Source organism: Dromiciops gliroides, chromosome 1, assembly GCF_019393635.1.
Source record: "Dromiciops gliroides isolate mDroGli1 chromosome 1, mDroGli1.pri, whole genome shotgun sequence".
Taxonomy (NCBI): Eukaryota; Metazoa; Chordata; class Mammalia; order Microbiotheria; family Microbiotheriidae; genus Dromiciops; species Dromiciops gliroides.
Genome location: NC_057861.1, coordinates 28,644,135 through 28,650,304, shown reverse-complemented (window position 1 = coordinate 28,650,304; position 6,170 = coordinate 28,644,135).

Below are 6,170 nucleotides of genomic sequence, written 5' to 3'. Positions count from 1 at the left end.
CCGCCGGGGCCCAGGCCTGTGGCCTGGGGTCGAGTTCCACTCCCCACCCCTCCACGTTAGATGAGCCATGTGACTTTGGGAAAGTCGCTCATTTCCGGCTTCAGTGAAATGGACTGAAGTGCCCTAGAGCCCCGGCCTGCAATGCTCACTCTGACCACCTGCGTGACCCTGGGCAAGTCCGCTCGGCTCGTCCCGGCGCGGAGAGCGCGGCGTGGGGAGGCTGGGGACGTGGCTCCAGAGCCGGCACGGACCTCAGAGGCTAACCAGGCTAACCACCAGCCATTTTACAGATGAGGAAACTGAGACCCAGCAACGTTAAGTACTTACTCAAGGTGACGCCAGAAGTGGAATTTGAACCCACCGCATCACCTTGACTCCATTACGTATGTGACCTTGGAGAAGTAAGCGGTCGCAACTCTGGGCCTCAGTTTCTTCATCTGGGGGTTGGATGGGACGGCTTCTAAAGCCCCTTCCGGATCTAATATATGATACTGAATTTTCAAGAGGGCAGAAGAAACCAATGACTGTAGGGGTCAGGGAAGGCCGCCGTCCCCACCCCTCCAGGAGGGGGCACTTGAGCCAAGGGTTCTTGGAAGCGAGGGGGAGGGTTACATTCCAGACGCGAGGGTCCACTTGTGTGCTCAAAGGGGCAGAGTAATTGAATGGAAGTTTGTGGAAAGGAAAGACTAGAGGTGGGAGGGAGCCGGATTGGCTGAGAAGTTCGTATTATGATAGTAAAGGTATAGGAAACCACTGAACATTTTTGAATAAAGAGTTTCATGATCACATCGGCATGTTAGGGACATGAGTTTAGCAGATAAGTGGAGGATGGAGGGAAAAAGCAGGGAAATCAATTAAGAGTAATAATAGCGGGGCAGCTAGGTGGCACAGTGGATAGAGCACCGGCCCTGGATTCAGGAGGACCTGAGTTCAAATGTGGCCTCAAACACTTGACACTTACTAGCTGTGTGACCCTGGGCAAGTCACTTAACCCCAATTGCCTCACCAAAAGAAAAGAGTAATAATAGTATTTATTAGTACTTTAAGGTTTGCTAAAGCACTTTACAAATATCTCATTTGATCCTCAACAACACCCCCCCCCCCGGGAGATGTTTTTATTATCCTCATTTTACATATGAGGAAACTGAGGCAGGCAGCCATTAGGTGACTTGCCCAGGATCACACAGCTTGTAGATTTGAAGTGATATAAACCAGAGATTTATCTTATCCTTCAGAGGCTTTTATCAGTATAATTGCCACTAATGGGGTATGACTTTGGGGTGAGTCACATTAGCCTCCCTGTGCCTCCAGCTTCCTCTTCTGAAGAATCAGGGTCTTGACAGTGAAGACGGAAATCTCAGAATCTGCCTTGTCCAACCCCTGCATCATTTTTTTTTTGTAAGTGAGGCAATTGGGGTTAAGTGACTTGCCCAGGGTCACACAGCTAGTAAGTGTCAAGTGTCTGAGGCCAGATTTGAACTCAGGTACTCCTGTCTCCAGGGCCCGTGCTTTATCCACGGCGCCACCTAGCTGCCCCCAACCCCTGCATCTTACAGAGCAGGAAACTAAGTGCTTTTGAACATAATGCTGATGCCCGAACACAGGGTGGTGAACACCTGCTAATTATTGGCTTATGTACAAGCCAATCAGAGGATCCTAGATTTGGAACTTGAAGGGACTTCAGAAGCCGTGGAGAACAGCTCCTTCATTTTATAGGTGAGAAAAACTGAGGCACAGAGAGAGAAGGGGCATCTGGGCATGCTTCAGAGAAAGCTAGGTTCTTGCAAAGTATTAAGGGTCTCACAAATGCAAAAGGAAGTTTTTTGGTTTTTTGGTCTGTTTATTTTGGAGGAAAGGGAAGGCATCAATCTCTGAGGGCCTTTTCTTACCTCCCTTCCTGCTCGCCTGTCCTTAGCATTCACATGTCTGGGGTGGGGGGGATATGAGAGAGGAGAGTGAATGGAGTCCCTAGGATCTCAACCTGGGAGCCTGGGCACCAGGTCGAGGGAAGTCATTCCCCTCCTTCTATTGGCAAATATGGGACAGCGTTCCAAACTTGCTCAATCACTTGGACTCTGATATAATTTTTTAGGTTTGGGGTTTGGTTTTTTTTAGCCATGAACTTTTTAAATTTTTTTTTTAAGAAAAAGAAAATAAATGTTTATTGAATTGAATTTGACATACTTGAACTTTCAGGATTTCAACTAATTAACCAATCAGTGGATCCATGGTGTTCTCTGCAATCTGAGCTAGTATTGGTTGTGACCCATTTACACCTTCTCAGCCTATACAGCTTTCTATTCATGTCTTCCTGAAAATCCTCCATAGATGGACAACCAAATGGACCTTCCTTTGGTACTTTTCAGCAGTTCATAGATAGATACCAACGCAGTTCTCAGGCTATCTGCTCTCCTTTGTAGGAGGGGGATGTTTGTTACATTATTGCTCTGCTTTGTTTTATTATTATACACATCCTCATTCACATAGATGTAGAAATGCATGAAATATCAGATATAAAATTAAAGTTCTCTTCTAATCCTCATCATTCAATTGATAATAAAAATAAGTAGCATGAGAAAAAATGGGTATTTAAGTGATTTAGAGTGGCAATATGACATGTGGAACATATAACACCCTAAATGTAACTTAGGGTGGCCATGTGGAAAGAGCACTGAATTCAGTCAAAGGACATGAGATCAAGTCCTGACTATTGCTCTCTCTCAGATTCTCAGTTTTTTCATCTCTAACATGAGGGGGTCTGACTAGATAATCTCTAAGTTCCATTTTAGTCCCAGATTAATGATGCTGTGACTTCCTTACCATAACATGGCACATGGCTAAAGGTGCCCATGCTAAAATTGTGAATGTCTGCTTTCTGATTATTTACAATGATTGCTGAGCAATAATAGACACAGAGTTATGCCATCTTTGATCTGGAAGGGACATTGAAAACCATCTAGGTAGAGCTACCTTATTTTACTGGGGAGAAAATGGAATTACTATAAGTAAACTAGTGTCTGTATTATATATACTGAGTAACAATGCTTTTCTCTCCCTCTCTTTCTCTCAGTCCCTCCTTCCTGTTTCTCTTTTCTTGCCCCTTCTTTTCTTTCCTTTTCACCTCTCTGTCTCTCTCCCCTTCTAGTCTTTCTTCTTCCTTCCTTCCTTTCTCTCTCTATTCTTTTTTCTTTCTCATTCTTTCCTTCTTTCCTTCCTTCCTTCTTTCTTTCTGCAACAAACATTTATTTTATTTTTTCCAGTTACACGTAAGGGTAGTTTTCAATATTCCTTTTCATAAGATTTAGAGTTCCAAATTTTTCTCCCTCCCTCCCTCCCTTTCCTCCCCCCTCCACAAGATCACAACCAGGTTATATATGTACAATCCACAAGTGTTCTTTTTATCAGTTCTTTCTATGAGGGTGCATAGTAAGCTTCCTCATTAGTTCCTTGGGATTGTCTTGGATCATTGCACTGCTGAGCATAGTTAAATCATTCACAATTGCTCATTGAACAATAATGCTGTCACTGCACAATGTCCTCCCAGCTCTGCTCACTTCACTATACATCGATGTTCATGAGTCTTTCCAGGTTCTTCTGGGATCATCCTGTTTGTCATTTCCTGTAGCACAAGACCATTCTACTACAATCATATAGCACAGCTTTTCCCATCATTCCTCAATTGATGGACATTCCCTTGATTCTCAATTCTTAACCTCCACCAAGAGTTGCTATAAATATTATTTTTGTATAATTTTCCCCCTTTTCTCTTTTTCATGATTACTATTGTTAACTGTTTCCCTTCCATACTATTCCCTTCCCCATGATATTTATTCTATTATCCATCTTCTTTCATCCTATCACTCTTCAAAAGGCATTTGCTTCTGTCTGTCCTCTCCCCAACTCTGCCCATCCTTCTTTTGCCCCTCTCTCTTTATCCCCTTCCCCTCCTATTTTCCTGCAGAGTTAGAGAGATTATTCCACCCAATTGAGTGTGTACATTATTCCCTCCTTGAGCCAATTCTAATGAGATTGAGGTCTTTGAGCCAATTCTGATGAGTGTTAGGCTCATTTACTGCCAAGATTAAACAGATTACTACATCCAGTTGGGTGTGCCTATTAGTCCCTCCTTGAAGCAGCTCGGATGAGTTTAAGATCTTTGAGCCTTTTCTGATGAGTGTAAAATTCATTTACTGCCCTGCTCCTCTCCCATCTCTTCCCCCACTCCATAAGCCTTTTCCTGTTTCTGTCCCCCAGTGCATTCCCTTCACCCCTCCATTTAACCCTAAAGATGTCATCACCTAACTAGGTGACACAGTGGACAAAACATCACCCCTGGCCCCAGGGGGATCCCAGCCAAAACCCGGCCTCAGACACAAGACAGTCACCCACTGTACGACCCCAGGTATATCCCCAGCTCCAATTTTTTTATGGGTCTTGTATTTGGAAGTCAAATTTGCCATTCAGTCCAAGTCTTTTCATCACAAATATGTGAAAGTTTTCTTTTTCATTAAAGTCCCATTTTTTCTGCTGAAAGATTATGCTGAGTTTTGCGGAGTAGGTTATTCTTGGTTGTAATCCCATTTCCTTTGCCCTCTGGAATATCATATTCCATGCCCTCTGGTTCTTTAATGTAGAAGCTGCTAGATCTTGTGCTATCCTGACTGGGGCTCCACAGTACTTGAATTCTTTTTGGCATCTTGGAATATTTTCTCCTTGACCTGAGAGCTCTAGAATTTGGCTATAATATTCCTAGGAGTTTTCCTTTTGGGATCTCTTTCTGGAGGTGATTGATGGATTCTTTCAATTTCTATTTTAGCTTCTTCTAGAATTTCAGGACAATTTTCCCTGAGGATATCTTGGAAGATGATGTCTAAGCTCTTTCCTTGATCATGGTTTTCAGGTAGACCAATAATTTTCAAATTATCTCTCCTGGACCTATTTTCCAGGTCAGCAGTTTTTCCCAGAAGATATTTCACATTGCCCTCTATTTTTTTATTCATTTGGGTTTGCTTTATTGTGTCTTGGTTTCTCATAAATTCAATCCTCATTCTTAGGCAATTATTTTCATCAGAGAGCTTTTGTACCTCCTTTTCCATTTGGCCAATTTGACTTTTCAAGCTGTTGACTTTTTTCTCATGTCTTTCCTGCATCCCCCTCATTTCTCTTTCCATTTTTTCCTCTACCTCTCTAACTTTATCTTCAAAGTCCTTTTTGAGCACCTCTATGGCCTGAGACCAATTCATATTTTTCTTGGAAGCTTTAGATATAGGGGCCCTGACGTTGACATCTTCCTCTGAGGGTGCCCCTTGGTCTTCCTTGTTACTGAAGAAACTTTCTCTGGTCCTCACCTTTCTCTGTTGGCTCATCTTGCCTTTCCTTTACTTGACTTTTATTTACTTGACTTTTAGCTCCTTAAAGTGGGGCACTGTTTCCAGGCTACAGTATCCCAAGCTTAAGAAGTCCCAGGTGGTATGATTTAAGGAGAATCAGGTTCTTCATTCGTCCGGCCTGTTCCCTGGTCTGTAGATGACCCCAGACCAACTTGCTAATCAACCAGCTTTGTGTGTTGTGGTTGTTAGCTCCGATGAGCCTGTGCCCCTCCCCGACCTGGGCCACTGCTACTCAAGCCTACCTCCTGGTTCTCAGCAGGAGTGAAAAATCCAAGTTCTGCCTCAGCACCAGCATAGACCCCTGTAGTCTCCCCCCTACTCAGGACTCAGCCCTCTCACCAGACTGTGAGCTTAGTTCCAGACGACACTGGTGCTTCAGCTGATTCAGAGGCTCTGGGGGTCTCCTCTGGTGAGTCCTTCCTGGGACTGGATCTGTGTCAGGGTGACTGTGGGGTTGGGCTCCACTCCTGTATCAGCACAGCAGCTCTCTCCTTCCGACCTCCCAAGCTGTTCTTGGTTAGAAGATGATTTCAGCACATGCTTCTGTGAGTTTTGCTGCTCTGGGCATTTTTCTATGGCGTTATTTGGATATTTTTTGGAGAAATCGTCTCATGAGTTCGAGAGCTCACTGCCTTTCCTCTGCCATCTTGGCTCCGCCCCAACTTTTTTTTTTTAATTATAAATTGGGGCAGCTAGGTGGCACAGTGGATAAAGCACCAGCCCTGGATTCAGGAGGACCTGAGTTCAAATCCAGCCTCAGACACGTGACACTACCAGTGT